Genomic DNA, 21,564 nt, shown 5'->3' on the forward strand with positions numbered 1-21,564 from the left:
CAGGAATCACCAATGCAAAGTGAAACCAAAGGAGCTGTTGGCCTTTGGCAACTGTTCTACAGTGTCTCACGTGAGGCTCTGGCATGACCCACTTTATGTGAACTGCTGAGGCTGGTTGGCAGATTATTCTTTCCTGTCAGGAGGAGCAACCAACTATTTCCAATTCCCTCAGCTCCTCTCTGAAATGCATTGGCCTTTAGACTTCCAACCTTTCAAGAATGCAACACTGAAGCATCTGTCGTAAGATATGAGCGTCCATGTAGCGAGGATTTTTGGCAGTATGGGCTAACAGCTGGGAAAGATATCTGCCTGCCTCCATACTGACACTGTAGCTTCTGTCTCTGCCATCTACTACTATTTTTCTTCCTTATTTCTAGAGGACTAAATGTGATAAAACTCATTTGTTTCCAGGGGCTTTTCCCTGCATGTTTCCCACTTGCTTCTTGAGTTCGGGAAGGAGCATCTTTCATGTTAGCCTCTTTCTGCATTTCACTACCAGAGACACATTTCTTTCAAATAGGGACCAGAACTTGACCAAAACCATCCAGGCTCAAGGTTCCCATCCAGAAGCAGACCCAACATATGCAAAATAAGGCAAAACTGACAGTGAGGTTGTGACACTATCTTTTGAGGTTTTGTGGTTCTACCTTCCCTAGCTCATACAAACTCTTCAAAGTTTTCTTGCCTTAACACTCTGTCTTGGGGTGATTTTATGATAATACTGTATACCCCTATCATCTGCTTCTTGCCCAGAAATAGGTTCCACAGCTTTAAGCTGGGTCCGAGGAAAGGGGGGAAGCTGAGCGAATTCTTCAGCATGGTTTGTGTTCAAGGACTCCCAGACTCCCCCCTGTTCTCACCGCTGCAAAGCCGAGGCAGCACCTGCCTGCTTTTAGCAGCCTGTTAGTTGAGGCAAGGAATTTTCCCATATCGCCATACTGAAATCCTCCAGAACTTCTTCTTCTTCCGGAAATGTTCAGCCTAGTTGGGATCTGAGAACCAGATCATTGGATCCTGTGGAGCGACAGGGTGGCTGCAGGGACGCCACATCCCAGCCTTGGGCCTCAGGAGGGGCTGAGCCAGCTACAGACAGAACTCTAAAACCACCAGCTTTCTCTGCAGAGAGGAGGTTTATTATCTAACATTACTCATTTGTCTCCTGTGCCTTGCCAGCACTCTGCTTGTTAAATAAATAGTTTTTTTCGCTTTCGTCCAAGAAATTCCTTCCATATTGGTGGGGAGGGAGTGCTGAAACCTGTCTCCTGGGGAGGAGACGTTCCTTCCAGGGTGTTTTCCCCTAAACTTGTCTCAAACCAAGACACTCTCCCACAACACTGGCTTGTTTGCTGAACTTCACTTGTTCACACTTTTCTGTATGAAGCTTCATTTTCAACTTCTTTTCACTTAGGTCATCCTGCCCCCTTGTTAATCACTGTGATGATCAAGGCCACCAACTAAAGTAGAAAATTTGGGCACCCTGTGCCTTCCCAAACAATAAATCTTTAGACTCACTCATGAGCCAGCCCCCAGGCAAGCCACGCACCATTACTAAATGAGGCAAACCCAACTCTAAGAAATTAAATTTCCATTCTTTGTTTCTTTGTTCTTCAGGTCCCTACAAACTTCTTCACTCACTATCTTACTCCCATGGAGGAACATGTCATCTTCACTTTGATCCGTTTTCCTGAATAAAGGGTTAAGTGGTATATGTTCATACATTTAAAGTCTTCCTTAAATATTAGATAAAAGAGAGATGTGTGTACTTACTCAGCCTCACTCATTTACTCTTTATTACGTTACTCTCATGGGTAAGAATACACAAAATAAAGAAAGAGTGAGGAAGAGGTTTTGGTCTCTTGAGAGGAGCTGTTGATAAAAGCTGCAAAATGAGGACTGAAAAAAAATGCTACCATATGTGCTGATAGAGCACAAGAAAGATTTATTGGGAATTAGTTACACAAACTGAATAAGAGGGCTTTTGTCTGGACTGACAACTAATTGACATGAATTAGATTACGAGATAGCTGCCTCAAAACCTCTATGGCCAGAACTCCTAACAGAAATACCATTAGAGGAAAGTGGCACAGACAATCAGCAGGAAAAAAAAAAGATATAGTGTGTTACTTTGTGTCCAACAGCTTTTAAAAAGCCAACATGGCTCTCCCTGAGTGGAATCCAGTCCAAAAATGCAGTGAACAAGTTTGTCACGGGAAAACATGAGAATTATTTACATCTGTGGTACAGCCATGGCTGGCCAAATTCCTCTCTACACAGACTGAGCTGCATTTACAGAGAGTAGCATAGTTTTTAACCGTCCTAAAAACAGGGTCAGATGAGGTCGCAGTGACAAACACATGTGAGTGTGGGGTGTCACTGCTCTCCACCACTGCGGTGCACAGACTGCAGAGCACACAGTGGCCCTGTGGAGGGGCAGAATCTGCCTTTGCTTCCATGTAATTCCAAAGGGGAGAAATTCTCATGTCTGGAAACAAATGCATAATTTAGCATCCATACCTTCATATTGTAACAGAAGAAATTAACCTAGATGGAAGCTATGCTTGTGAGGACACTCAATATTTTAACCTATATCAAAAATCTATGCTTTGCTTAGAAGGAGCAGAACAGGCTTGGTGGTAGAGTTCTTTGTTTTGGTATTTTTTACATATTTTATAAAACCTGGCATGAATTTCAAATGCCTTCAAATCCTTTGATAGTATTTTTTGATCTCAGTGTTCAACAGTGCTCTGCTTTCTACTATTTGATGAGAACTGATTTTATGAGCTCAAAAAGGAGTGTAAAAGTTGAGTTTCAATAGGTTGATTACAATATTCAGAGTACCATGGTTCAGAAGCAGCAAGGTGTTCAAACACGAATGCAAAAGGCTTAGTTTTGCCTTATAAATTTGGATATAGTCTAAAACATGGACCTGAAGTGTGTCTCTAAGATAAGCCATAGTCTCCCTTCCTCCTTCCCTCCCTCTTTTTTTCAGCATTTTCAGATAGCTTTCAGAAATATTGTAACTTCTCCTGTTTAAGAAATACACAACCAAAGCACCTTGAAACCAAAGATGATCTTTTTCTTAAAATATCATCTGAAAAACTCTGAAGCCAATAAACCACACAGCACAAAAACTGCCTTTCTCTTCATCTGTGCTCCTGCTGTACTTCACGTGTGTTCCCTCAAGTGAGATGGGAATAAAGTTGCAGCTGGACTCTACAGTGGTAAATTGGTTGTATTTACCACTTATTTCAATAGGACCAGAATATTTTTTTGGACTGAAGACTCTGAGTCTTCTCTCCAGAAAACTTAATTACCCAAACTGAGGAAAATGTGGGGGTGAAAAAAAAAAAAGGAAATTTTTCACCAGAAAATGTTTTAATGTAAATGAAGCAAGCTAAATCTATTTTTACTGAAACCTAAATTACTACTAAACTCACAAGGATTAAAGGTTTTCAGCATATTCTGTCCTTGACACCATTTTTAAATTGATTCCTTGATGTGAACATGTTGTATCAGGACAATTGTGTTGATACTGGCTCTTATGAGGTTTTTTTGCTTAGTTTTGTTTTTGTAAACCAGAAACCAATTGCACATAGATAGGACAAAGGGACACAGCAAATGAAATACATTTTCTGTTATGCTTTTACAACAAAGTTGGTTTTGGCATGCTAATTTCAGTTAAAGTATGAATAAATATACGTCATCTATTTTTGGACTTGAGTTGTGCTAAGAGCCAGTTTTAAATCAGGGCTCAGCCTCAGCTATACAGATGGGATCTTATATCTCTCCTCTCTTGTGATATAGGTTCCCCCATAACAGTCCATCCAGGGGCAGGGAACTCAGAGCAGAATAGCTGTTTCATGCAACCTCTTACTCTTTCATCCTCAAAAACTGTTGAACCATTTCAGCAGTGCAACCAGAAGAGCATCAACTGGTTGGGAAGAAAGCAAATGGGAAAAATAAGAATCTTTTCAATCTATTTCCCATCATGATTTATCAACTTATACCCATGTGTCGTCGTTCAGATTCACTTTCACTGGTGTGTCAACCCAGTGATACATTTTCCAGGGGTGAGATGTGCTGCAGCCCTGCATATCCCCATCACTGCAGGCAGGATTCTCCTCCCTGGCTGTTTTTTGTTTCCCTCCCAGGGGGGCAATAGTAAGGGAGGTTGTGGTTGGCAGATGAAAAGAGCACTGATACTGGCAAACTGTAGGACTTCATGCCTCAATATTGCTTTCTTCTTCACTAGAACGGTACAGCAGTTAAATGATCATGACATCAATAAAATGCTACCAGTAAAAAACTGTACTAGGGAGGAAGAGGGAGAGAGCCTTCCCATAAACATCAAGGGAAGGCACAACAGAACAGCGACCAAGGAAGGAGTCAAGTGCCTCACATAATTAGAGAAAATTATTGGGAAGTGTCCAGTATGAGGACCTCAAAGCTGTAAGGAACTGCGGTGGACATACAGCATTTCTCTGGAATGTTCAGAGAACCACCCCCAGAGAATATATGAAATTATGCAGAAGTTGTTTTTCCTTTTATAGGTAACGTCAGATATTTAATCCAGCCTAGTGCAGGCATTTACATGCTTCTAGCCATATGACCTACATACCAACTCTGCACAGGACTGAGGGCCTCTGGACTGGGAAAGGGAGGACTAGGATAGTCCAGAAGCAGGGAATGAAAGTGGCTCTGCAAAAAGTCTCACTTCTCTAGTGCAGGATAGCACTGGGCTGAGGGAATGGCTTCCTTGGAGGAGTCCAAGCAATGCCAGCCTAGCAACCTAGTTGTTCCTTTGAAGACACCATCCCACAGCTGAGGTTTCAGAGTATTCATAAGACCAGCATCAACAGAGTCCCACTGCCAGAGATGTGGTACAGCCCCAGCATGGATCTTGCACCAAGATCCAGCCCCAAAAGTCCAAGATTTGCAGGTTGGACATGTATGTGAAGTGTCTGTAATCAGAGAAAAGAGATCTGTGGTTAAGCTGGTAATCAGGGACTCACAAAATCCAAATTCTCCCACAGTCTTCTTGTTTGAACTTGAGCAATTCACTTTATCAGTCTGTCTTCTGGTTCCCCCATAAACACCGAGAGATGATTTTTTAATTTTTTTTTTTTTTTACCTGGTTACCTGGTGTTTCAGAGGCCAAGGTCTTCGGGATGATCTTCAGAAGTTTTCCCACTGCAGGTAAGTGGTGTGCTCATATACAGGAGAGTGACTGAGGCTTTCAGGCACTACTGTACCATAAGTATGTAATAGTTGCTGAAACCTAAAAGATCACGCTGAAAGCAGAAATAAGATGACATAAGTTAAAGGTCAAGAAGCTTTTCCAGAAAAGTAAATATTCCAGAAGACATATAAATTGCTTTTTGTTAAACTAAATATTATCTCTTTCTAGTTTTGAGAGGATTAAATGTGGGTTCTAAAAATTCCAAATATTTACAGACAGACTGCCTGAGAGCAGCAAAATGCATGCATGCAGAAGTCCTTCAAACATTATCCTTCATTAATATCGCTACTAAATTATCATCTGGAAACATGCAAATAAAATCAGGGCTTGGTAATACTGTGTACAAGACTTTGTAACAAGGACATTCTTGTATGTCAAAAAGGAAGCACTTCTGTCTTTGTGCTGTTTATCAAGGCCATTCAGAACTTGTGATAACTCCAGCAGAATGTAGCTCTTTTTATCCTGATTCAAAGAGGTTTTTATTGCAGACTCAGCAGTGTAGGGCAGGACTTACAGCTGAGCACTCTCCTTTTATTCACCAGAGAACAATGGGAGACACACAAAATCATGCTCAAGTATTCTAGACAGTTATACTTAAAAATAGGAAAGAAATTCCCTGCACATGCTGTGGCTTCCATTGTTTATAAATATTTCCAGTGGTCTGCAAGTGTACCTGTGACGTGCAGAAAGGATCTTACACAACATTTTAACACCTTTACATATGAAAGAGGCATGTATTTCCTCTCTTGCTGGTTTTTCTTATTTAGTTTTTTATCTATTTTGCCTTTGCCACTATGAAGCTCTCAGATAATTTCCCCTGAAAACTACTCTTCTCTGAAGGCTAGTGTCAGTCTAAATATGAGTAGTGTTTTATTCTTGAGCTTTTCAGTGTCACAGTAGCTCATGGGAATATCTAGATATTGCAGCAGAGCTGGATATGGTGTTTCAAGCACTTGGAATTATATTTGCCTCAAATTGCACTTCTCTGTATGAAATCATTTTAAATCATCCATAAACACCCAAGTGTTTAAATCAGATTATTCACTTCCTATGCCTTTCTTAGTGCTGACAAAGAATTTCACATGTTCCACACACAAAGCTTGCAGCATTCCCTCACCTACTTTATGGAAACTGTATCACTGTTCAAAGACCTAGACCAAACCCCATTGGGTTTGCAAATTTAGCCACAGCTCATTTAGTTGAGAATCCTTTTGCTCAGAGGCAAAAAAACCCAGAGACTCCTTACTGCAAGGTCAACAGACCTGGCTTTGATTTGTGTCCTCTCCAGCTGTACACAAATGAAGGAAGAGAGAGCTACTGAAGAAAGAGTGCTGAAAATAGGTGAAACTCCATCAATTCACATCCATCTCACTTCTGTTCTGACAAGATTTAACTGTCCATACTATGGAATTACCTCAATAATTAGCCCAACCTTGTCCAAGAATACGTAAGAATCAAGGGCCTAGAGTTGGACAATTGACTTTTTTTCCCCCTAGACATGGTTAGTCTATGTAAATCTGCATCATTTTCTCTAAATCCTCACATATAATGTAGAGGAAATAATCTGTGCTACCATATCTGTGACCTCTTTTTTTGTCCTCTTAATGCATCTTAATAAAAAGCAGGCACACCAGAGGAGAAATAGGATCTATTGGGCTCTCCAAAGACTGAAAAGCCTTCATTTAAGGATTTATCTTTTCAAGAAAACAGTACCTATTGTTCCTTCTGAGCTGTCCTGGTCAAGAACAGGAGGTGGCAGGAAATCATTAGGCAAAGGATACATATGGGTCATAGGTGATATTTTTGTACTATTCTCTTAAAATACTTTGAACTATTTTGAAAAAATTTTGGGGAGCTGAAGTACAATTGTTTGGAAGATTCTCTAGGCTGACAGATAGCAGCCTGCTCCGTCCCCCTTCCTATTTAGGCACTGACAACCATATCCTTAGATCATTACTCAGTCTAGGCTGTTTTCTATGTCAGCATCAAAAGCTGCCTCTTTGCTCACTTTTCCTCTGTAGCACTTCCTATTATCACATCACTAATACAAGATCACTGACAGCCAAACCTCCCAAACACTGCTATGAATACCACTCTTTTATCTGTTTTATCCTGCTATGGAAAATAATGCATTGTGGCCATTTTAATAAGCAGCTTTGTGGTCAGACTGTGTCTTTCAAAAGAATCATCAAATTATTCATTGGCAATACATTTTATAATACAATTTCCATGTTCTGGAATAGCATATAGGCCTATGTAATTTTGTCAAGATGCTGACTGAGTAATTATACCAAGCAAATAATAACTATACCAAGCATATGCAATCTATAGGATATGAGGCAAAATTCACTTCTTTGTTTACCACTGTTCTTTCTAACTAACTGTCTCTATTGTGTGACTGTTTTTTCATCCCACTCAGATAATGGAGACTTTTAAACTACAGAAAAGATGGGTACAAAAGCTTGCAAGGTACTGTGAATTCTCTAGATGCAGAACTCTTCTTGTTAGGCCACTAAGTCTCTTTGTAGATATCTGCATGAATAAATCTCTGCTTGTATGACTGTTTTAGAGAGGAGCAGGAGGAGGCATGGTGGTACAATCACTGCAATAGGCCTGAATGATTCAGAAAAACCCTCAGTTTCACCTACCCGGCTGTCCTTTAAAGCTCTATGTTTTACAAGTACAGGAGGATTCCATGTTTTAGTCAAGATTCCAAAATACCCTTTCAAATGCACACACCATAGTGCCTTTGGAGATAAAGAGTTAGATCTCTGCTATTTGGTAGAGGTTGGGGGCATCAAACAAGGGTAGATTGAGAATTGTGCCATAAACTTCAGTGACAATCATAACAAAAGACTTGGAGAGGAACCTGCCTGGGTTTCATAACATATTTTGTGGGATCAAGACCTGCAGTGGTGAAGAATGCCAATAGCTTTAAACTCCTGAACATCATTAATTCCAACCTGGAAATGACTAGAATGGACAAACAAGGAATCCCAAGGGAGTACTTCCGTAGTAATTTGAAGACTAGAACAAGACAGATTACCTTTGTGTGAGCAATACTCTTGACTGGTCCCTGAAATTCTCTTTCCTCAGGAATGCATCCTGCATTGCAGCACAAGTGCAGTCTGTGGCTGGGATCCTCTGTACTTTGCTGTTCTGCTAATATGGTTATTTGCAGAAAAGGTGGCGTTCTCTGAATACGTGAGTGAACATAAAAATATATAAGAGCTGTCACAAAATAACAAAGTGTTTAAAATGGATGACAGTTCCAATGGCCAGACTGTGCAATTATTTGAGCAGTCTCCCCACCTTTAGCATATGTATCACATTTGCTGCTGGGCCCAACTTGGAAGTGTACCTTCACTCCATAGCCTGATTCCCCAAGTGTGGAAGAAATCAAATCTGTCCCACATCTTCCTTTCTGCCAGTCAGTCAGCTGCAAGAAGACTCCAGGAGAAGGACCGGTGTGCTGCAATACCCCTCAAAGGGCATATTTTTGTCACCTTGGTGGATACATCGGTGCACAGGGTAATGTACCAATTGCCCCTGAGCAACATGAGAGCTGGAGAGTGAGGGATAAACACCAGCAGATCCCATGACTCATTTCCCTGAAGCAGGGAGGAAAACAGTAAGGAACCCTTTAGAGATAGCCTAGCCTGTATTTCAGAACTATCACATCTCTTTCAGAAATCAAGATGTATATCTTCCCCACAAGCCTGCAGAAGTGCCTACTCTCACAGATGAGAAACTCCCTGCCTTACTGTGCCTGCATGGCTTGTGAAAGGAGCACAGTCTGTGCAGGACTTAGCCATTGCCACATCACAGGGTGAATAGACTCTCAGACATGCATATTTATATGCTTCCAATCCTTCAAAACCATTTACATTTCCAAGCCTCTATAAAAGTAATAATTTTACACTGGCTTTGCATGAATGACAATAACAAACAAATAGTCATTTCCATCACTATGTATTTTAAAATACAACCTACAGTACATGAGCAATGTGCCTGGTTGCACTTTCAGAGATTACTACCAGCGTATCATTTACATTCTTCAAGCAAGATGTGAAAATCATGTGGAAGCTTTAAAAGCTCACATTGAATTACTTGATTTATGTTCTTCCACATACATTAATTTTTAGTACCATGCAAATATTTCTTTTGGCACAGTATGCTCTGCTCTGGAGAATTTAACTGGATTCACAAATTGTTACAATATCCCTCTGTTAATTTAGTTCTTTCACAGTATATATTAATGGATGACTATCTAGTAAGAAAAGATAAAATAACCGTGGCTTGGAAATTAGATAAAGGTCTGTAACCATTGCAGCATTGAAATACTGAAAAAAACTTCTGATAGGTTTTTAGTCTTACTACTCCTAGTTAACTCAGAGACTTTCATCAGGTTTTATGGAGGGGAGTATGCATGTGTAGTGACGTTGGCTTCAAAGCATGGGTCTGGACCCAATGATCCAAATAGGTCCTTTCTGTATCTATGTTCCAATAAAAGCACTGTAAAATTAACAATAGCAGCAAAAAATGCAAGCTTGCAGGTATCTCTGCCTTTTTTTACTGCGTATAAAATCTCCTCTTTACAAATAACTAAACATTCCGAGACAAATATTGTTAAGTTTTACAATTCTTGGTTTCAGTAAAAATAGAATTTAAGGCATTTTATGAAAGACCAGCCTTTTTCCCCAAGCAAGGAATAAACAGAAAATATTTGTTAAACCTTTTTATTCAATCTAACAAAGTTTTGCCCTTCTGGTTTAGTTTAATTTTTGTTCTTGCTACAAAACAGGATGAGCTCCAAGCAGTCAAGCATGTATAAAGGTTGAAACACCCTTGAAAGACTACCCTGTTCTTGCTTATAATTTCCTCCCACAACACACAAGCCCTGCCTCTTAGCTTCTTTAGTATTGGTTTTAGGTGTACAGGATCTCTGCATATTCCTTTTAAGTTTCTGAAGGGGAAACTGAAAGTGTCAGAGAGGAACCAGGCTGAAGAGAACCTTGCAAACAGACAGGTTTTTTTTCAAATATTTATTTTTCTCATCTTGACGCCTCCAGTTATGTTTGATTTAAGGCACTGAAAAAGCAATCATTCCAGAGGGTAGGAACTTTTTCACTAAGCAAACAAGCACAAGGATTAGAACCCTAAAAGTGTTCATGTTGCATCATATTTGGTGTTAGCTAAAACTTTCCTGCTAACCAGCTCAAATGAGTTTCCAAGTCAGCTGAGAAATCTCACAGATATTTTTGTGACATTTCACTAGAAGCTCTGATAAATAAATTGATCTCATTAGAAAGTGGGTGCTGATTTCTAGTGATAACTTTTGCTAGGCTGAGAGACATCTGCAAATATTATCTATTGACTTATTTTTGTACAAAACCTTCTCTGCATACACACATAATTTGTTCAAATAAAAGCTATTGAGACATATGTATTCAGACCTTGGTTGCAGAATTGTGCAAGTGGTTTTTTAAAGGCTAAATAAAGGTCTTTGCATATAGTGGGCACATGAAAATGTCCCAAGGGACTGCATGATGTGTTTTAGCAACACCACTCCAAGAAAAGGCAACAGTAGCCTACAGCCAAAGCCCTTTGAATAACTTATCTGGAAGATCATTGAGAAAAATGAGTGGGAAGCATGTGAAAAAATCCTACAAAAGCTCCCTGTTAGGGGAATGAAAGCATAGTTGTTCTAGGAGCAAAAATGACACTGGCGCCCTCCAGTAACATGGAAGACATTGAAATCCATGGTCCACAATGTCAAAAATATTTAATGTATTCTGGTTTTATTTTGTAAGGAAGAGACATATTTCAGAGATATGGTACACCAAGCTCTTACATAGAAAGAGGCAAGAGTCCTTCACTTTTCAGTGATATTAAAAGCTAGTGGGATGAGCTTATTAAAGCTCAGGCTCCCCAAAACTGTTGCACCTTCACATTTTTACTTGCCATCTTCATCCCACAGTCTTTCCCAACTAATTTCAGCTCTCCAGTGTTTCAGTGTTACTGTGAAGGAAGTAGCAAATCTCTAATCCAACCCAGTATAACCCTTTTTCAAAATTCTCTGGTACTCTCAACTAAAGATGTGTAAAACCTGTTGTAAAAATTCAAAGCCTTAAGCACTGACCCAGTACATTCACATCAACTCAAAAATCTGGACCACTTTTAGAGAAAACACACCAACTCCTGGAGAACTTTGCCCATCCAGGAGAGTGTCAGACTGAATAGGAACCAGGGAAGCCAGTAAAGGGGATATCCAACAGAGATCTGAAAGACTGAAACGATAGCAGTACCCCATTCTGTGGTGCAGAGAAGGCAGAGGGCAGGACAGCCCAAATTGCTCGGATTCATGTCCAAAGCTGGAACAGTTCTCTGAACCTGAGAGACTTAGTGGCAAACAGCTTGACAAGTCACCTTTTATTACCACACCTGATAATGTGCCTTAAGAACATGGCCAACATCTCCACTCTTGAGTCACCATCATCCCAGTAAGACACTGGTCTCTTGATGAATGTTTCAGAAAGAGCCATTACTTCTGCATTACACTATTATACTTTTTTCTTGATATTTCATCATTTTTGGACTTACATCATACCACTAATGTTAGGTTATGTAATAAAAAGCTTGTTTGCATCCCCAGAATGGAGTAGAGATAGATGAAGGGGGAGGGATCAGGAAGCATGACTAATATCCTGTCAGAGCCATTGCAGGATCTACCTGGTCAGCAGTCTCTCGCAAGTTCTTATTAATATTGGTTCTGACTCTTTTTCTGGATAAGAGGTATTGATTATGTGTGTGAGTGATGAGTGCAGCAACCACAGTAAGAGGAGGCTGGAGGAGCTGTATACACACACACACACACACACGTATACAAATATGTGTATATATATATATATATATATATATATATATATATATATATGCATTTTCACTAGTGGAGCTTCATCCTGGTCTGCCAAAGAGTGGAACAGCACAAGAACATTCGTGCTGTCTGTGCTTGTATGAGTGCTTGAAGTGTCTTTTAAGATAGGAATCAAATAGTTTGTGTTTTATTGGGGGTTTTTTTGTTGTTTTTTTTTTGTTGTTGTTTTATTTTTAAGAGAGGAATACTTCAATATTGCACATTTTCTAGGCAAAGTATTGCTGTTCTCATCCCACTGAAAAATTTGGCTGTATGGTTAATACTCCTAAGAAATTCAGTTGAATTTTTTGAAGACTGACATCTTGTCCTCTTTTTGACACTAAGAAAACAAACAAAAAAGGGTTTGAAATATTACAAGCTGTAAAATAAAGATATTTTTAAGATGCCTGAAAGCAGAGAAGAGTCTTGTCCAGAAAAACATAGGCTCCAACAATGGAAAACTTTTGCAATATAATTAAATGTTCTTTAAATTGTAATCTTTTTGTTTAGGGCAAGCTGAAATGATGCTTTTCCTCAAGGTTTAGGTTTTTTTATGTAACCGGAAATGATGGTTAGAATTTTCATAGCAAGAGTTGAAGGGCTGTGAAGATGTGAAAAGCAACAAAATATGGTTTCAATATGTCAAGACATACCCCAAGGAAACTAGATAAGAGTGCACTGCAAATCAAGCACAGATTGTTGGGTGATGAACAGCACAGACCTGTGCTTACTATATAATGTTCTCGGTCATCTCAGTAACATTTGACTTATAAAAAGCAGCAGTGATTTGGTTAGAGCAGATATGCAGAAAAAACATAGTTGGTGGTCCTAGCTTTTGCAGACTGTTGCTTTAACACAGTCAAAAAGAACAAATTCTGGTGATTTATTGTTGGAATACATTTCACTCTCTGGGCTGGATGCCATGAAGTTAGGGTCAGGGCTCCATGGGCTGCACTAAACATATCTCCTTCAAACCAATAGGCACATCTTACTGCTCTTTACACACTATCCATTAGAGTCTTCCTGGTCCTACTCTACCCATTATTTACTGCAAGCCTCAACATATGAAGAAAGTAAAAATATTGTCTACCAAAATGTCACACAGTTTTTTCACCCATGGTCAAATGCATAGCTGGCACTGAAAATCAGAACCATGTGAGAGTGAGCAGAAAATGTCATTACACTCTTGGGTTAAAAATGTCTAGTTAGTATTTCACATCACAAACATCAGGATCTTAAAATGCTGGAACATACTCCTGAAATGCAAATATTCTCCCTGTGTAAAGGCAGATCTGACACAACATAAAATTTGCTTGTGGAGAGAGTGGTGAGCCTGCTGCAGCCCTGCCTGCTGTCCTGAGGTGAGGCAACAGGCAGCCTCCTCTGAGAAACAAAATGCATCCTGGGGTATCACCACAAGGGTCAGAAAGACAGATAACAGAAAGCTCCGTCTTCAAAACAGGACCATCAGCTCATAAAGACTGGCTTTATAGTTCTTGGGTAGAAAAAAAAAAATCTCTGCCAGTAAGGAATAGATTAATATCCTTCAAAACTAGGCTTCAAAACTTCACCAAACTAGGTCTCCTGGGATAGCAGATTAACTCAGCACTGCCCTTTGAATCATTCTGGTGCCAAGATGAGATAAAACAGTGATCTGCATAGCAGGCAACTCTGCGTAAATTGTCCTTGCTGAGCACATTGAAACTGCAACTCCAGAGTTTTGGCTACAACTTTCTACCGCTGTATTTACACTCACTAATTCTTTATATTACTAGAGTGACTACAATTGTAGCAGAGAGTAAGATGCTAGCCAGGATTCCAGTTACAATCCTTATTTGATAGGAAGTTAATAGGGTTACATTCAAATTATAGCAAAGCTATGTGGGGAGTACTGGCAGCCTCCTGTAAAGCAGAACTGTAGCAAGTGATGTGAATAGGAGCTCAGGCTCCAAACAGCAACACTTTATCCAAATACTTGCAATCAATTACCTGTATTCTGCAGTTCTTCAGCTATGCTGTCACAGATATTCAAATCCACCGACTATCACCTGCTCCATCTTCCAAAATAGTTAACACCATCAATCACATTTGCTTAAAACACAAAAAGAGCAAAGTAGCTGGAAGTTTTACAAATGAAAAAGTTTTTATATGTAAATTATATTATACCAATACATTAGAGTGCATAATTCCAGTACATTATGCACTGTAGTATCATTATTCCTAATGTGTGTGAAAGAGCCATGGGAACACACAAGCATCCTCTCTTTGGTGTTTCTTAGGAGATGTCACATTGAAATCCTCTCCTGCACCACTGTCCTCATTAGTTTGAGGAATTCTGCAGCCAGAGGGAGTGTTGGGGCTGGTTCTTTAAGAAAAAGGCAGCCCACACTGGTGTGGCTGCAGCTTAGCAAGTAAACAGTGCTAACACACAGGGACTGCAAAGTAGCTTAATTCCAGTCTATTTCTGGTACTTTGTTGGTGTGTGGTAGCAGCTAAGACTAAATATTTTTCATACCAGTGCTTTTGTTTGAGAAAATATGCTATAGTTTAGGAATGCTCAAGGAATATGTTAGTGCCAAATTACCAGAGATAAAACATGACTTGTAAGTATAAAGATCAATCAATGAACGTTGCACATAGTCAAAACATGATAAGATAAGGTAAATGTGGCATCTAAAATCAGGCCAAATTCAGGCTTACTAAAAGGCAGTACATTTTAACCTTGCACATTTTTTCCTTCAGAATTCAGCATATTCACAATGGATCATTTTCCAACAGTTCAGCTGTTTTCTTCTCCTAGCTGGAAAAACTACCAACAAACGTAATTTCCTGGATATTATTTGGCAAACATTTTCAGCTACATTTTTTGTCTTTAAATATTTGTAGACCTATGGAGCCATTACAAATATCTAATTTTTATTCTCTAAATGTTATTGACTAATGCTGTAAAACTGGTCAGAAGCACTGTTTGCCATTCTCTCCCCCCTTTCCTGGGGATATGTCCAGCCCATTCTGACAGGAGTGGTGTAATCTGCTATGTCCTGAAATTTGTTTTCCATTAATTACATTAACAACCTTCACTTTTTCAAAGCATCTGGTGCTGCAAGAGCTTGACAAAGAGTGGCCTTGACATATTATCATGATACCAGAAATTAGAAAATAAAGAAAAAGTAATAGAAAACCCAGAGAAAAAACTAGTGAATTGATTTACTTTTCTTCCTTATTTATGCAACATTCTTCTCAGCAGCATTTTAGTCTATTTTCTCTCTGTTAGAAAAAATATACCCGCACAACAAGGGAAGCAGAGAAAGGAAAAATTGGTGTATGTATCCTTCTTGGATAATGAAAAATTGGTGTATGCAAGACATACTTGAGATATGTAAGAAAACATTGTCAAGATCTTGAATGAATTTAAATTAAAAGTTATTTTAGTTTTCATCATTTAATGCTGTGAGTAAAGAAATCATAGTACTAAATTTGAGAATGAAGAAATGTAGAAAGTAAAAGAAAAGTTGGTGGCAAAAAAATAACCAAAAAGTAAAATTTGAAACTCCTATGACGTTACATTATTGACTGCACATAAAGATTTGAGCTCCATTAGAAATAAAACTACTGGAGTTATGATCCAGTTACTTAAGACTAGCATCAGTAAATGAACTAAACAAGTATCTGGAGAGTGAAATAGCTTACAGGTTTGACCTCTAGATTTGTACAGCTGGTAGCATTTGAGAGTAAGTTTACTCATGTGCAATAAAAATCTTCTAATGAACTAAAACCTGCACTGAAGAAACTCCAAATAATAACCTACAGTTGTTTTAAAATCAGTCCTCTCTAGACAGGATGTTAAGATGTTGATCAAATCACTGTAGACCTGTTAGAGTGTTTGGCACTTTCTCCTCTTGGACATTTCACACTGTAATAGGAGAAATATAAGCATGAGAGAAAAAACCTCCCATGTGAGAAGCAACACATGAAATGGGTGAATCTGCACAACTTTGTAGTATTATAGACTCCAGTCTTGTTAAAAAAAGTATGTATAGTCAGCTACAAAAAAAAGGAAAAATGACAATGATAATCAGGAATGAAATCACATTATGTATTGGGCTATACATATAAAGAAGTCAAAGATAAATATTTCAATTTGTTTTCTTTTTCTTTCAATTAGGCATTAAATGTCCATTTGGGAGTCTTGGAAATTTTGCTGCAGACAAAGGAAGTAGCTTCGAAATGAAAATGCAGTCTCCTTTCATGAGAGCTTGCAGTGTTCTCAAACAAATCCCTTATCTGAGATAATTTGCCAGAAAAGTGTATTGGTTTTAGTATTATTCAGACAGAATTCATAGAACACGTTTTATATCTGACATTAAACTAAATTATGATAGAGCATTAGGATTACATTATAACATCTTGGCTCTCTGACAGCTTAAGGCACCTGTTCTGAATAACAAATCCTCTTGACTCTGAAACTTGCTTTCCTTAAACTTCCATTAAATAATTTTTTGAATGTTTCAAATTCACTGTTTCTAAAAACAAAAAAAATCCCAAACTTTGTTACCTGCATACTCCTGCAAAACAAGCATGAAACAGATGAAAGTGGAGTGGCTTTATTCAAAGAAATAGCTGTAGGAAATCACGAGTTTCCACCTCCCAAAGGTTGAGTGGCTGAAAAGGAAAGATTAATTATCCTTCAAAGGTGCCTGTTTCTATAAAGGGAGCCAAGGGTAACAAGCCTATACTTAACGTGTACATATCTGAAGGCAAGTAAGAAACACTTCTCCTGTGACAGATTTTAACCCTTTGTTGTAACTACCTTTCTAGTGTGGCATGCAGGATTTTATTTAGGACAAGTCAAGCATAAGATACTTCAGTAAGAACACCCTCTCTCTAAATTTTTGAAATAGATAAGTAACAAATTTAAAACCTCCCCCAATCTTTTTCCAAGAACTTAGTAAAAAGCTGTATTAAATTGCTCAGAAAGAGTGTGAAATACTCCAAGACATCAAGTCAAGCAAATATCGCATGGAAATACCATAAGTAGTTGTAATTCTAAGTTTGACTAGATGACTAATTAGGCTCCCTTCCAGCTTACTTTGCATGTTTCCATGGAATAAAAAAAAATGCACAAATCATTAATTTTGCCAAACTTTCCAACACCTTTGGATTCAATAGGAGTTCTCCATTTTTGCTAGAACAAATTTCCTTTAACCATATAAAAATCTGTATTGATGTAGATCTCGTTCTACATCTCTGCTCCCGCTGAATGTGTTCCCAGAGGATTTACCTTCATAAGAAATTTTCTGGAGGAGAACCACCCCTGTTTCTATGACATTCACTGTTCCACATTTACCTAAAGCAGTAGGGACCACACTCTCCACCTCCAACAGATATTTTTGTTGGTATTACAGAAAAAGAATGCAGTTATTCTATTTGTTTTTCCACTGTCTGCTTTGTCAGAAAAAGTGGCAGTGGCCAATAACAATGATAACATGCAACATTTCCTGCTCTACCTTCCAGAAGGGAGTGACACTTTCTAAAACTCTGCTGGAAGTGTATTTGTCTAAAGACTGAAACAAAAGCCAAAACTGTGGTGTTTAGGTACCCAAAAAAGGTCAGAACTTACAAAGATGATCTCTATGACAGCTGCCTTGACCACAGTTGCCTTCTCTTGCTACTATAATATTGCACTAAATGTTCACCTTTGATGGACATGTGTGGATCATTCCCCTTTGATGCAGGCTTTCCTTGGATTTCTACCTTCTTCAATGAGAACTTCTTTCTCTGCTTGGTCTGTACAGGTGTAGAAGTCCAGAAGGCTGAAAAGGCATTTTACAGCTCTGTCTCCAGTGGATGTGTTCAAGCATAGTTCAAGATCTCACTTCAGATACTGTCCCCATACATATATCAGGTAGCAAAAATGAATACTTACTCTTTTTTTTTTTGTTTGGGAGCTGATGAGATAAAGGCTATAGGGTTTTTCTAGCCCATGGGGACATACTGAGTATCCATCTGTTTGTGGTGTGGCCTCTTTTCAAGTGAGGAATTCTTCAAATACAAGCCTTCCTGAAGACATGGCACTTAAGAAGCAGTTTCACAGATTGCTAATGGACAACAAACTAAGAGCTACTAAAAACAAGCTAATATTGGGATTATGAAAAAATAAACAAAGAACTCTGAAGGTAGATGAAAGGTTTTTCTGGAAAAGTAAGCTCCCACAGTAAGGAGGTCTAATGTGAATCACAGCAGTAGCTGTGCAGCTCTACAGTGTGAAACAGGAGGAGTCACAGGCAAGGTGAGTCAATACAGGGACTGGAAGATAAAAAGCATGCCCAGGCAGGCCAACTCATACACACATGTGGAACCAACAACTGGACACTTCACTCAAGGAGAATCTTAGTTTGTAAAAGTTGAAGGGATAAGAGGGTGAGGAGAAGAGGAAATGGAAAGGGAGTGACATATATGAGGTCTACTCAGCCGTCTTCTGACACCAAACCTGGTCTCCATTCTTCTTCCCAAATGTTCTGATCAGGGAAAATTAAATTAGGAAAAACAAGATTCAGACACTAAGCAAGAAATTACATGTTTCTCTCCATTCTATTCTGTCATCCCCCTACTGTGTTCGAGTGTCTGTCTCTAAAGGGCAACCTCCCCCTGGAGGGGACTCATTTTTGCCTCGAGGACTGTTGCATCTTTCAATACACAGGTATGCCAAACAAGCCTATTCTCCATTGGATCAGGAATCCCTCCAAAGCAGGAAGCAGATATTGATGGTTTTTTGCTTTGATTTTTGTATGGCTGGGGGCTTTTTTGTTTGTTTGGTTGGTTTTTTCTTCTCTCTGAACAAAGTCAAAGTGGACTGAAAGAGAAAAGAAGCAAAATACCCCCAATAAGCACAGTTTTACTTTCTTCTAAAGGTTACTCCTGACTAGACAGATCAGATCAATTTGTCTTTTAATTACTAATTAACTTGAAAGTTACTTTGAATTGTAAGTAAATGAATAATAGGAATGTATGAACATTGCAGCTTCCTTCTATGAAGAAAGGGCAGGTGGATTGGATCACATTGGATCACTGGTCAAAATAAGGAGCAACACAAATCAAATGAAGACAGCATTGAAGCGATGTCAAAATTACTGTCCCAAAAACTCTGTTCCTTTTTCAGCTGTTACAACCCCCATTCAACCAGATGTTATTTTTTTCATTGTCCTTAATGTTTGGCTTGTAAAAGAGAATTGTCTGGGTTTGGGCTTTTTGATCTCTTCCTAAATAAACATTTCTGAATGACCATTTCAAGTGTTTGGAGAAAGCTTGGAGTAAGCCAGCAGCTTCTTTGTCAAATCTGTTGTGAAGCTAACATGCAAGTACTTCTGCATATCAAAGAAAAAGATTTGATGAAGAGTCCAGCTGTCTTTTTCCTCATGTCAAAAGCATAATTTTCTTTTCAGCTTCTACAAAACAGCCTCAGGATTCCAATATTCATCTTCAACTTTTGAACAAAGTAATTTTTACCAATATATTTTCCTTTGTTCATGACCATCTTTAATGAGTTCTGTTTTTCTTCAGTGAGGAGGAGGAAGCAGTGAAGTGACAAACTTCAAAACAAAGGCACCATTTATATATGACACTTTATATGTTAGAAGAACTTGAAGAACTCTTTGGTTCAAAGCCAAGCATTCAGATATTGAGGAAGGCTAGAACGAAAACTGCCTGGACAAACTTAATCAGGCAATACAGGCTTTCATTACATGAATGCACACAATCATTTTCTGTTCCACTCTCATCGTCACTTGGGCACTGTGTTGTGCTCATTAGTGTGCATTATGCACAACCTGGGTTTAACTCCTTAGAAGAAATTTCCTTGGGGGATTGTTTTATTGGTATTTCTCATCTTTTTCCTCCTCAGTTCAGATTTCTTCCGTCTTTGATCCCACCAGATTCTGCCTCCACCATGGGGTCAAGGTGTTGTGAGCAGACATTAGTTTTATTTTCTGTCCCAGTATCCAAACTTAAACCAAGTACTCATGTCCACTACATGTGAGGTATCGTTTTCAAGAGGAGCATGAATTTAGGGGACCAGATGAAGGGAATATGTCCACACATGCTATGGAAAACACAGGTGCTAACTCCAGCTCTTCCTAGGGGCAAGGAAGGAACTGAGCATGATGAGGAAGAACAGACTGCTGAGCCCTGAAAAGTCCCCCAGCTGTGTGTAAATTACAACATCTCAAAGGTGAATTGGGGCAGATAATCATGAGGTGTACATAAAAGACAAATTTCAAGCCTCATTAAAGCATAGAACAGTAAAATTTCCCAAATGGAAAGAAACACCAGAATTATTACCTTACCTTCAGACAAGCCTGATTTTTTTCCAAATATAAAATATAAAATACAACCTGAGGCAAAGCTATGGCATGGAAAGCTTTAGTCTAAGCTTGGAAAAATTAAAAGCAACTTTAAAAGCAAGGTTAAAAAGAGTTCGATGGTGGGAAACATCAAGCAGACTTATCCATAGATAATACTACTGAGTTTGCTTGCCAAATGCAGAGATATGTTACAACACCTCTTGTGACTTCTTTTCTAATATGCTTCAAGGTGTTTTTAAATAAAATTAAATTCAAATAAAACAGGTATTTTGGTACAACCAGCCCACTTCTGCACAATTTTCTAATTCCTGATCAGTTTTGTATGCCCTATGAAAGTTCAAAATCCAGCGTTGATTTAGCAATGAGTGAACATGTCACAGGTTTTCACTTTTTGATCTAACCAATCACATAATATATTTTATTTCTCCAGTGCTAGAAGGGTACTTAGATCTCTACAACAGTAAAGCAGACCTTCTTTGTAGCACAAAGACTAGCCTATGTTGGCCCCAAATAATTTTCCAGCAGGTAAAGATCCTACCTAAGAAACCCATCTCAGCCCACACTTCTAATAGAAAGGAGAAAGATCATTGGATCATCAACAAGTGTTTTTATAGCAACCATGTGGGTAATGAACCATTTGAAAACCTATCTGGGATTTCATCTGGAAAGCTAAAACTGGCTGGCACTGGGAAGAAGATTTAAAATCCCAAGAATTTCACTAACAAACTGCTTCCATTTTTCTTTGGCTTAGCAGATTTTCTTGGGTTTTTTTCTGTTTAGTCTATAAAATTTAGTGGAATGTCAGGGTCAGGGATTTGTTAGTCATAATCAGTTTGCATGTCAGACAACACTGAGTGTCATATTGCTTGCTAGGTAATGACTTGATCTCTTCCCTATTCCCAGGAGAGATTTCTCTTCTCACTACAGTTAGATTCAGTAGGAGCCAAGTAATCTCATGGCCTTTTTGAGAAAATGTCACAGGCATCCATAGCCATTTCTTCCTGTTTGCATAGATTTCAAAGAGAAAAGCAGAATCTAAGTTCACTAGA

The 21,564-nt window shown here is 38.8% G+C and overlaps 1 long non-coding RNA gene across 1 annotated transcript; it reads right to left on the reverse strand.

The window, feature by feature from the left end:
• Positions 1-5,137: 5,137 nt before the first annotated feature.
• LOC125322550 lies at positions 5,138-14,224 on the reverse strand. The gene is made up of 3 exons (XR_007202071.1): positions 14,145-14,224; positions 8,286-8,435; positions 5,138-5,291 (listed from the first exon to the last, which is right to left on the reverse strand). It is a non-coding gene; the product is annotated as an uncharacterized LOC125322550 (long non-coding RNA).
• Positions 14,225-21,564: the final 7,340 nt, after the last annotated feature.

The sequence above is a fragment of the Corvus hawaiiensis genome, chromosome 3, assembly GCF_020740725.1.
Source record: "Corvus hawaiiensis isolate bCorHaw1 chromosome 3, bCorHaw1.pri.cur, whole genome shotgun sequence".
In the NCBI taxonomy this organism is placed as follows: Eukaryota; Metazoa; Chordata; class Aves; order Passeriformes; family Corvidae; genus Corvus; species Corvus hawaiiensis.